An 11,796-nucleotide genomic window follows, 5' to 3' on the forward strand; every position below is an offset into this window, starting at 1 on the left:
GTATCTGGAAAAGTTTTTCAGACCCTGATGATAATAATCAGGCAAAATAGCATTAAACTGAGACATCATCCCAAGAGACAGTATCTATTACTTGTTGGGTTTGTTTGATCAAGGGAACTGAGAAGATTCATTTTCAGCAGCAACTATATATAAAAAAAAAGTCCTCATAGGTTAACATAACAATAATCTGTAGAGAGTCATCCAGTACTTTTACAGTTTTGATAGTCTGGAACTTCACTTGCAGCAATATCTTTTGTTTATCTACAAGTAAAAATTCAGAATTCAGATACCATGTATGTAACCCACTCATTTTATGGGGTTTATTCTAACAGAACAGTCCACCTAAGAAAACATGGTGAATCTTTAGTAATAAGACAAATCCAGCATTTATCACAGTGTGAAAACCTAGGTACAAGTGATGGTATCATTCTTGGCCATGGCCTGGATGATCCTTTATCTGGTGGATGAGCAGTCCCTCCACACTGGAGTCAGAAGCCACTATGATGTTTTTTGACTGACTATAACCAAGCAGTATATATATAGGAAATGCTTGCCGTGTGCTATGTCCTGTGCCAAAGGGAGCCTATCCTCAAGGAACTTAGCGTTTTCACATTTTGTTCTATGTACCTACTATGAAGCCTCTGCCTTAGCAAACAACTGACGTATCATGGCTTCATTTCAAATCTCATTTAATCTAAAGTCATAAGTATCAGGTAGTGTGGGAGGAAGTAAGCACAGGAAATTAGTTTAGTATTTTCATTTATTAATTACAAGTATATCCCCAGGTTGTGGCCTGCCAGAGTTACTTTATAGGAGAGAATGTGATTTCTAGCCTCATTTTGGATGCAAATCTCCTGGGAGAAATGCATCAAATAAGTACCTTCCTTGCATGGTTTTAATGGACATCTAGCAGCTGTTCTGTTCGTTTGATCACCTTGGGGGTCTGCACTTTTTCACTACATGGATGCAATCTGAGGTTGATTTAGTTCTTCAGAGGAGCTCGGTAGATTTTCCCAAATATCTCTGAAGAAATGGAATTCATCATTTTCAATTTAAAAGTTTTTGTTTTGTTTTGTTTTTCCTTTGAAGAGCAGAGCGATACCTTACCAAGTGTATGCCTTTAGAAAGCAAGGGAAAATTAACTTAAGATGAGGATAGCATTTTACTATGGCACCTATTATCTCTGCCTTCTGACATTTCAACATTTTCCCCATGCACTGCGCTTAACCAGAACTGATAAGTCCACATTTCTCTAGCCCTCTCACTGATTTAATAGGCAAGAATTGTTTCTATGACAACAACATCACCTCTGGGCTATCTTTCCCCAGCTTATTAAGCAGTACTGCATACCTGGAGATATTTATATGATTCCTATATATCTGTTGATTTTGGAAGTTAATCTATGAAGTTAGCCAAGATGGTAAGACTAATAATTGTCATTGTCTAACTTTAAACCTATTTGTGTTGATCATCTTGCAGCTTTCAGTTTTATTTAGGATACCGGAGGAGGAGGATTGGGCTCTGCTGATGATCTACATATCAATGCTGGTTGTAACTCACACTGAAACTACAGAAATCATGTTAACTCGTGAATAAAGCAGGTGCCTTTGGAGTTCAGCTGTAGTCCTCTAACTTGAAAGCCATGTTCCTTGCCCTCAGAGTCTTCCTTAGATTCTCCGATTCAGGGTATATTTAAATTCATTTGCTATGGAATAAAAGACAACAAAATGTTATAGTTTTATAAGAAATAATTGTAGGAACTTGGATATTTGTCCTAGAAAAGATTTGCAAGACAGATCTTTCTATAGAGGGCTACCCTATAGAAGAGGAGCATAATTTATTCTACTCGATTTAAGATATGTGAATGTGTAGTAACTCCAGTGCTGGGCAATCAGAACTCAACTCAGCATCTCTTCTCTTGAAAAACATTCCTTCACATCTATGCTGCCTTTCCACTACCTCGATCACAACTAAATTGACTGTCTTCCTCTTAATTCCCACCTTTATTTCACACTTATTTTTGACACTGCACTTACCACTTTTGATTAAAAGCATCTGCATTTGTTTTTCTAGGTAAATAATTAAGGGCCTTGAGAGAAGGGAAGAGTGCACTTTATTCACATTTATATACATGGTTCTGGAGTATGAATTTATCAAGTTTCCTGGAACTGTGAAAAGTAGCACCGTAGAAGGATTTTTCACAGAGAGACTTCAGGTCAAACTAATGAAGGACCTCATTCAATCAGATATGCATTCAAAAAACCTTAATGGCTGTCTCCTAAACATCATGGTCTGAGCTAAATGCTAGATAAGAAATAACAAGGAAAACAGCCCTAGGCTCTGCCCTCATACAGCTTGTGGCATGGTTTTTAGAGATATATTAATGAACAGCTATGCATGTGTACAATATATATATAATATAATAATAGATATATTATTACCAAGTCTATGGATGACATTGTAATAACTACAGCCATGTAAGAGTCACGGTCCTATTCTAACACATATTAAAGCAGAGACTAAATGGTAAATGACAGCTTATGAGGAAAGATAGCACAGACCATATTTATGTAACAGATTCAGGCATTGGGCTAGATTTGTGTTCTCAAGCCTGGCTGTGTATCAGAATCATCTGGGAATCTTACACAAAGTAAGATTGCCTAGCCCCACCCAGACCTACTGAATCAATCTCTAGTGGCCAGAGCCAGGGAATCTATAGTACGAAAAAGCACCCCAGGTAATTCTTATGTTACTGTAAATTCAGAAAGCATCAGACTGAATGCCCTGCAGGTCCCTTTCTCTTCAGAGATTTTATGAACCTATGGTTCTGTGACTAAAAAAGATGAATGATCCTTTGATACCTCTGCAGCCATTGAAATTTCTTTTTCAGTCTTTTGAATGTTTGAAGATGCTCCTGCTTCCACAAATGGAACACAATGCAGTTTTACCCTGAAAGCTGCTGTTAGCTTTCTGCAAAAGGTTTGCTGCAAAATCGAATCTTTGATACTACTGTCTAACAACGTGAAGTCAAATTGCATGATATCAAGACCTCCATCATTAAAGGAAATTTATAAGCATGACGGCACACCATTTACTTTTGTAACTCCCACAGAGCTTTAAAATAGCACCTTACATGGAGTAGATATTTAATAAATGTTTGTTAAATTGAACTGTTGGATATCACAAGGTAAATATATGATATTTCAGAGTACTCATGCTTTTTGATTGCTTTTGCCTATTTGCTAAGTATACAAGGTGAAAATGATTTTATGCTAAGTCTCAGTGTGATCTCTGTAGATGACATTATAAGCACTACTTATGCTGGAGCCTAGTATCTGCTTGTCAGAGTAATGTATATTTACCTTTTTGCAGATTTATATATATACTTACCTGGAACTACAAAGTTGTAAGACTAAAATTCTAAGGGAAGAGGACATGATGTCAAAATAACCAGCTGATTCTGCGGAAAAAAAAATATTTTTTTTAAACAATTGGTTGACTTAACAGAGATAACCAGTTGATAAGTTTGTATTTCAAGTATGTGTATCTAGTGTTGTGCAAGCTGCTAAGATTCAGGAATTATTGGGAAATCTCCAAATATAACCATCTGTTTTTTGTGAATATATATTTAGTTTGGTAAAGAAGGAATAGTGCTGGTATAGCAAATTTTGGGTGAGATCCTGAGCTAAAATCAGCATTTAGTAATTTTTTGTTAAGTAAATGAATTTATGGATAAATGAAGAAAGAAATGATTGTCAAATCTTGATATGGATTTTTTAGCCAGAGTGAAATTTACAAGCAAAGTTCAGATCATGAGATAAATATGCTTTTAAAAATTATTCAATGGCTTTCCATTTCACAGCTTAAAAACTCAACATTCTATGCATGACATTCAAGGTCCTGCATAAATTGCCCTTTGCCCTTGTTATCTACTGTCACCTTTCCTTCCTTTTAGAAATGATATTCCAGGCACATCTGCCTTCTCTCAGTTTTCTGAGGCATCCAGCTTTTTTGTAACTCAAGAACTTTGCATACCCTGCTTTACTGGGGTCTGGCTCCTTCTTAATCTGGTCTTCCACGTAGTAGCTGTGTGCCTTTGTCTCTTCTTGGGTTTGAATCCTGACTCCTTTGCTTCCTAGTCTGTGACCTTGAACAAGTTACTCCACTTCTCTCTGCCTCAGGTTTTTCCATCTATAAAAGTTACCAGTAGTCTCCACCTCATAGGAGTATATGAGGAATACATACAAATTAATGAAAAAAGTGCTTAGAGCAATGGCTGGCACACACTAAGAACTTGGTAAATGGTGCTTTTTATTACCGTATTTTGTGATTACTCTATTCATTTGCTTACTTTATTGTTTATTTTCTGTTTCTCCTATTAGACAGTCACTGTGTGGGAGGAGACGACCAACAAGCTACAGAGCTTTAACAGGAAGAGCCCCAGACCTGGAGTAAAGACCTTCATTTGTCAGCTCAGGTATTGACACTTATTCGATCTTGTGCAAGAAACATCACTTCTCTGAAGTTCCAACTCCTCATCTGCAAAAAAAGAAAGAAAGAAAGAGGTCAGACCCAGTCTCTTAATCCTTCTCTGGTACTTAAGTAAAAATGTTTCTAATTTACAGTTAAGCCTCATTCCAAAGGTGATAAAATAATTTCTACTCTGTAAAATATTCTTGAAAATGCATTTTGCTTTATCTGGTAAATAATGAAAAGTCTTTGCTTAATTATGATACAGAAACAATGACTAAAGTTTACTTGAGAAAGTGTGTGGGTTTAATGGATACGTACAGATGCCCACCCATGCTTTTAAAGGGTACCCGAGAAAGAATTTATGGTGTGGTAAGAAAAACCTTGTTAAAAGAAAACAAACAAACAAACAAACAAACAAACAAAAACAGATTAAAGGGTTTGGTCTCAATCTGGATTTGGGCCCATTTGTCCATTTTTATTTCACCAAGGTGAATGTGTTGGACTTTTCTAAAAGGGATTATGTTTTCAATCAGAATAAGAGGCTTATATATTGAGTATAAATGTATGTGACTGTGGGTAATAGAATTATTCTCATAGCTTTCTGTTTTTAACTGTAAGTAGCATGATATATGGTCCCAACTGTTAGAGAAACATAATAAACGGTTCATTAAATATTTCCAGCAAATTCTGATTTCATTTCCCTGAAAATTTACCTCTGAGAAAGAGAATATTTGAAAGTAAAAAAAAGTACATTGAATGGCAAGAAGTTGTCCTAGAATATTTCTAAATTGTAAATAGAATCTTTGAGCTATGCTTTTTTTCCTACTTCATTGGAACATAATATTATATGAAAGAGCTGTCTCAAATAAGATAGGAGAAAACATTCTCAATTTTATCAGGTTTTATTTTGCATTATAATTACTAGTCTCATTAATTAAATAGATAACTGTTATCAAACCAATAAAAATTTGCCATTACAATGATTTACCATAGACTGAAAGGACTATATTATCTGCTTGATGCTTTAATGAGGCACAATCAATTTTTATTAATTTTATATGTAAGGAAAGTTTTAAAATATTACTAGGAGAAAACTTGTACTTAACATTTCTAATTCTTAATCATGCAGAGATCCCATTAATTCAGATTACAGTTTAGTGTTAACTTCAATCTGTGAGCTAATAACACTGTCACTGTTCAATGCATGTGTATTTCTTTACTATTAACAAAGTACTTACAAATACCATATCACTTTTGATTCCCTAGTAAGCTTTTAAAGTAAACAGAGTAGATGTTATTTGTCACGTCCTACTGGTAAGAAAGTTGGAACTCACATAAAACCTCTACAAATTGACTTTTATTAAAAAAAAAGACTTGAATGGGAACAAGGACACAGATATTTTACAGTAAGTTTAGGGGTTTTTGCAGCATATCACAGAGCCCATCAAAAAAAATAAACCTACAAGAATCATAGTTCTCAAATGTGAATACTGGCAAAATTATGATCCCTAACTTTCGGATGTTTTGTTTTGCTTTTTCGGTATGTAAAATGTGGGTAACTGATGTCAGTAGGGTGCCGTGTGGACAGTGTGTGATAATGTATGTCACACTCATATATACGACCTCTCTAATAGCAAGAATTCAATAAGCCATATTTTCAAGAAAAAACAGTCATTGAAGATGCTCAGGACTGAGAAAATTTGAAATAGCTGAAGAGGATATTGAATCTTTCTGCCTTTTATGACCCAAGACTTGTGATTTATCTATAGCCATCTGAAGGCTTTATTTACAGACTGTCTTTTAGTTTCTTTTTCCTAGGCTCACTTGTGTAAAAAAATGATTCTGTGGTGTTGTATGTCCAGAGGAAAACATGATTCTTGATGTTTCTCATAGTAGAATCACAGAATTTTAGATGTGAGAGCACTTAATAATTCATATTGTCTTTCGCTTTGTCTTGTTTTTCAATACTCTGCAGACAAGTAGCCAAAAGTAAACTTTTCTGGTTGGAAACAGATAGATTTGGGGAGCTTGCCTGGTCAACAGAACTGAGAGCTATCATTTATTCAACGTGCATTCATTGAGCACAGATTATGTACCAGGAACACACAAAGTATATATACCATTAATGTTATAATCTTGCATGTGGCTGGAAAAAGTGTTTATATGAAACATTAAAACTAATATAGCTATATTTTAAACATGAGGGACATTTTCTTTTGTGTAAGGACCATTAGTGCATATAAAAAGTGCTTATAAAAATTACTGCATATAAAAATGATTAGAGATCTGTTACTTTAGTGATTTTGTTTAAAAGATTCCTACAAGATTTTTCTTGGCTGGGAGAAGGTAATTCACATCTGTATTTGATAAAATGTTGAATGGTGAAACTGGAGCCAGGATATACATGATAGGCAAAAAGAATCAGAAACATAGAGTGAGAGAAAAAATTAATCTATTATGTATTGGATGACTCTAATGAACTAAGCACTTTACATGTTACACAGTTTTGCCTTTTGAAGATGCTTCTCCTGTTTTCCCTGTCTCAGTAACTCTACCCAGTTGCTCGGGCTCTGCACCAACCTCTTTTACTTCTTGTTCCACTCATTTAATCATTATTTATGTTCTGTCAATTCTGCTTCTGTTGAAACCTCTTGATTCACAGATTACTCTTATTTCTGTCACTGTCTTAGTTTCGGCCAGCATTGTCTCACATAATTTACAGCAACAGCCATCTAATTGTTCTCTCTTCTTCCAGGTTTGTCTTCAGTCTAGCTAATTCCATGCATCAAGGCCACCTTATGTCTTTTCCAAACCACACATCTAAGGCACTTTTCCCCCTTCCATGAAGTCCCATTGGCAGTGCCATTCAAGACACTGTTGCCTCCATCCTTCCCGTCACAGCATTCTTACCCCTTGTCCAACTCTATGCTACCACCCCATGATGTGCTGCACCAAATACACGATGGCATCATGGTGGGCAGCCTACGTGCTAGAGTCAAGTAGACAGAGTATCAATTCAATGATTGGCTCAGGTTTAAATGAGATATGTCAATTGCTTAGCATGGTGTGTGACCCACTAAAAGCTCTATAAAAAAGCTGATTGTCATTTTCTTTGCCTCAATGTCCCTCCCACACAGAATTCTGTACCTTGTCTCTTCATTTTCCCTATTCCTCCCATTTACCCCCTTTGTGTGCTTCAGGGGGTGTTTCATAACTTGCATGTCATCTCATATAAGGTTTCCCCTAGCTTTTAAGATTGCATTAGATAATTCTCATATATGCACCATTGTTCTTCTCTTTGAAGCACTATTCTAAATTTGCCATGTGCCTGTTTTCTAAAATACACAATAAGCTTCTCGTGTACAGTGACATTGTTTATAATATTATCTGCAGTGTATCATATAGGTGCCACTCAAAAATATTTGTGAATGGACAATGAGTAAATAAATGCATGCTAGAACTAATAGTGATAAATACTATTAATTGAGATTTTATTGTGTGCCAGATCCTGGGCTAAGTTCTTCAGTATCTTTCTCATTTTCTTCGTCTCTCTAGGACTCTCTCTTTCTCTCACTCTCTCTCTCTCTATATATATACACACACATACACATATAATGTATGTATACAGTCACACACATACATATACACATCTATTAGCATATATATATTTACATATCTATGTAAATTATTATTTACATATATACACAAATATATTGTGTAAAATATATATGTATTTTGTAGAAAATTGCATATATACCATATATTATGTATATTTAATTCTTAAAATGACTTTATAACTCCCTGAGGCATTGTTATCTTAATTTAACTGATGAGAAATTTAAGGCTCAAAGACAATAATTCTTCACTGCTAGTAGTGGCTGGGTTTCAGCTTACATAAAGCTCTGAAATCAATGTGCTTTTGCCACCCCACACTGTCTCCAGTTTATGGCCTAAGTGTTGTAGTCAAAGTCACCTCTGTTATGGAAAGGAATGGAAGAAAATATAGTGTACCCTGACAAGTTTAAGAGAAGACCACAGAATGATATTTACTACGGTCTCAATATTGTCCAAAACTGTCAGCAACTGGTATTTTTAATTCATAGAAATTAAAAATAATAAATAGGTGGGACTTGTGATGCTTTGCTTTGGGTCTTGTGGTTCCGAGGTGGGATCTGGCAGGGTGGCCATCCCTGCTTGACCATCCTCTTCACGTACCCCTGTGGACCCCATGGATTTTGGCTGTCCCTCCCTTGCTTGTAGCTGAGGAACACAGAGTGTACTGGCGTCTCTGAGCAAAATGAGTTACACTGGTGCTGGAAGTATGTTCTGTAACTGGGGAACTGTTTCACTCACGTGAAAGAAAAATTCATCTTTTTGCTCAGGGCAGCCAGCTCTCATCCTGAAATTTGAAGTGTGACTCCATATGGAGCGAAGTTTGCAAGACCTCCTCTGTTCTTGCCCACATTTTGATCTTTCTGAATTTGTAAACAAAACCTTGTCTCTATGCCTGAAAAATTCTTACAGTGAGTTTAGGGCCAAAAAAAAAAAAATTCTTCCAAAGTGTGGAAAAAATTGGCCAGGTTTGAGAGTATTTTGGATTAAAAGTGGCAGCTGCATGCAAGAATCATAAAGAACAAACACGTCTCCCATGCGTATATTCATTTGTACAGAAATTACAGATTGTGTGGCTGTGGATCTGTTGTATAAACAGAAACAAGGCACAGCTTCTCTGGCACTTTGTGTGAGAGGATAGTTGCTCGCTTTACAGTGGCTGGATTCTATACATAAGAATTTCTCTTCACGTCTTGCAACTGATCTGCAGCATTTTACACATCAAAGTACACCATCATTTTGAAGCCATTGCATATCACCACTAATAATAGTTCTTGGTTTCTTACATCAGAAGTTCAAGCTCTTATTTAATAAGATTCCATGAACTGGTTGATCACACATCAAGGTAAAAAAGACAGAATGATTTCAGTTTGGATGCATGATCTTTTCACTATTAAAGAACAACCCCGAGATAGCAAACCACTATCAAGACATCTGCAAACAAATTTTACAAAACAAACAAAATAGCCCTGTTGTTTTCTGTGTGTGTGTGTTTCACTTGTATAGTTCTTTCAACTTACAAAATCCAGTTACCTTTATCAGCTGTAGTTTAACAATTTGGATTAGGTCAACTATTTTGAGCATCTACTTTTTAGTAATTACTGAAATGGGCTCATGTAATCACTACAGTTATGTGACACAGGATGTATTATTTCTTGTTCTGTGAAGAGGAAATGGAGTCCAGAGAAGCTCATTTCCACAACCAAAGTCACATACAGCTAATCTTTGTTGCAAACAAGGCTTGAAGATACCTTTATTCAAGATTTGATACTGTTTGGTGACATTTTACCTCTATTCTACAACTAGACATGGCTCTCTTATGAATTTATGCCAAGCTAAGATTAGCTTAGCTAGAGCTAAATTATTTAGTAACACTGCAAAATATAATCACTCCTAAGCAGAACTAAGAATTTCCCCAAATGAGCTATTTGAAAAATTTCCAAATTATTTCTAACTGCTGTGTTTTGAGCAATAAAATAAATTTCTTTCCTGTACTTTTCCCCTTTGTGTTTGTGTAGCTGCTCACAAAAATCATCTCATGCATAATGCAGCATAATAAACTACAGCTTGTAATGGCTACAAAGCCTTGCCCATGTGGAAGTAGAACTGGAAATCCATTACCAGAAACGCATCTTTCAAATGCAATTCAAGTTTGACAAACATTAAACAATTTGGGCAGGCACTTGCAACCAATGTTTCCTCTGAGTGCTTTTTAGGTGTCTCATCATCATGCTATTATTCTAAAATACTGGGAAGATTTAATGATTTCCTTCAGGTAAATCACAGAGGACTGAAATGACACACAGGAGTAAGCATCGCACATTTTCTTGGGGAAGATATACTGTGGGTTTCTTCTACACAAGCTTTTTTTTTTTTAATGCTAGTTCTCTTGAAATTCCATTTTCTTTTTGACTCCTAAAACTATGCTGCCATTTGATTATAATTTCAAGTAAAATTGGTAATTTCTATAAAAAATAAGCACATTCTCATTCACTTATGAAAACATGAACTGTAACTGCTCATGGCTCTGTTTCCTTGGGTATCAAACAGAACAGTGTGTAGCTGCCAAAGGATTTGAGGTTTCCTTTACCAAGGAACATCTCACCTAAGTACCCTGCTCACACAGACTTGTTTTAAGCTCATTAAGAGGTCCTCAACTTGTTGTTTATCTGTTTTATATACAGTAGTTAATATTTGCAAATCTCAAAGAACCCATTTATCCCTTCCCACCCCTATAATAAAAAAGAATATGAAAACCAATATGTGTAGATATATGTATGACTGAAACATGCTGTACACCAGAAAGTGACACACTGTAACATTGTAATTGGCACACTCTAACTGACTATATTTCAATTTAAAAAAAAGAGACACACAACTGCTTTTAAAGTCTTCTCTCCTTGGTTTAGAGGGGAAGAAGTTCTTAGGATCTATTGTTTATTTCTTAGAAGAAAAGGCTTTATGATTGACACATTTTTATCTGTGAAATGCGCTGAGAGAACTTAATTTTTGCCACTCTTATCACAGTGAGATTAAAAAGCAAAAAAGACCTGTGTACAGGGCGTAATTAGGGAGATTCAAGCAAAGGACTACAATAGGACATCATCTCAAAACTACACGACTCTTAACCACATTAACTTCTGTTTAGTGAGAAGAATTTCCCCTCCCTCCCCATACCTCTTTCTCCTTCTTTCCTTTCTCCTTCCTTCTTTCCCTCTCTCCCTCCTTCCTTCTCTTTATTCCCTCCTCCCTTTCTTCCTTTCTTTATTCTTCCTAACTCCCCTTGACCATCCTTAGATTATTTTGAAGTGTGTCTCATTTGCCTCAGATATTTCAGTGTATATTTAAACAAACTAATAATGATATGTTGAAAACCATAACCATAACATTTTCACATCTAACAAAATTAACTCTCCTTGATATCACCAGATCATTATTGTTCAGACTCCCCAATGGCTTCTTTCCATTTGCTTTGTTCAAATACTCAGCATTTCTCTGAGATTTTAGTTAGTATTTTCTTGTTTAGATGTTGCTCCTCTAATCTTTTATTTTTTCAATTTGTTTGTAGCACCAAACATTTCATTGCTCTGAAGTGCTTGCTTTCCACATTCTAGATTTTGCTGATTGCTTCCTTGTGATATCATTTAATATTTTCCTTTGCCCCTTTACTGTAGAATGATAGCTTGATATAGAGGCTTGGTTAGACTATTT

The sequence above is a fragment of the Vicugna pacos genome, chromosome 35, assembly GCF_048564905.1.
Source record: "Vicugna pacos chromosome 35, VicPac4, whole genome shotgun sequence".
NCBI lineage: Eukaryota > Metazoa > Chordata > Mammalia > Artiodactyla > Camelidae > Vicugna > Vicugna pacos.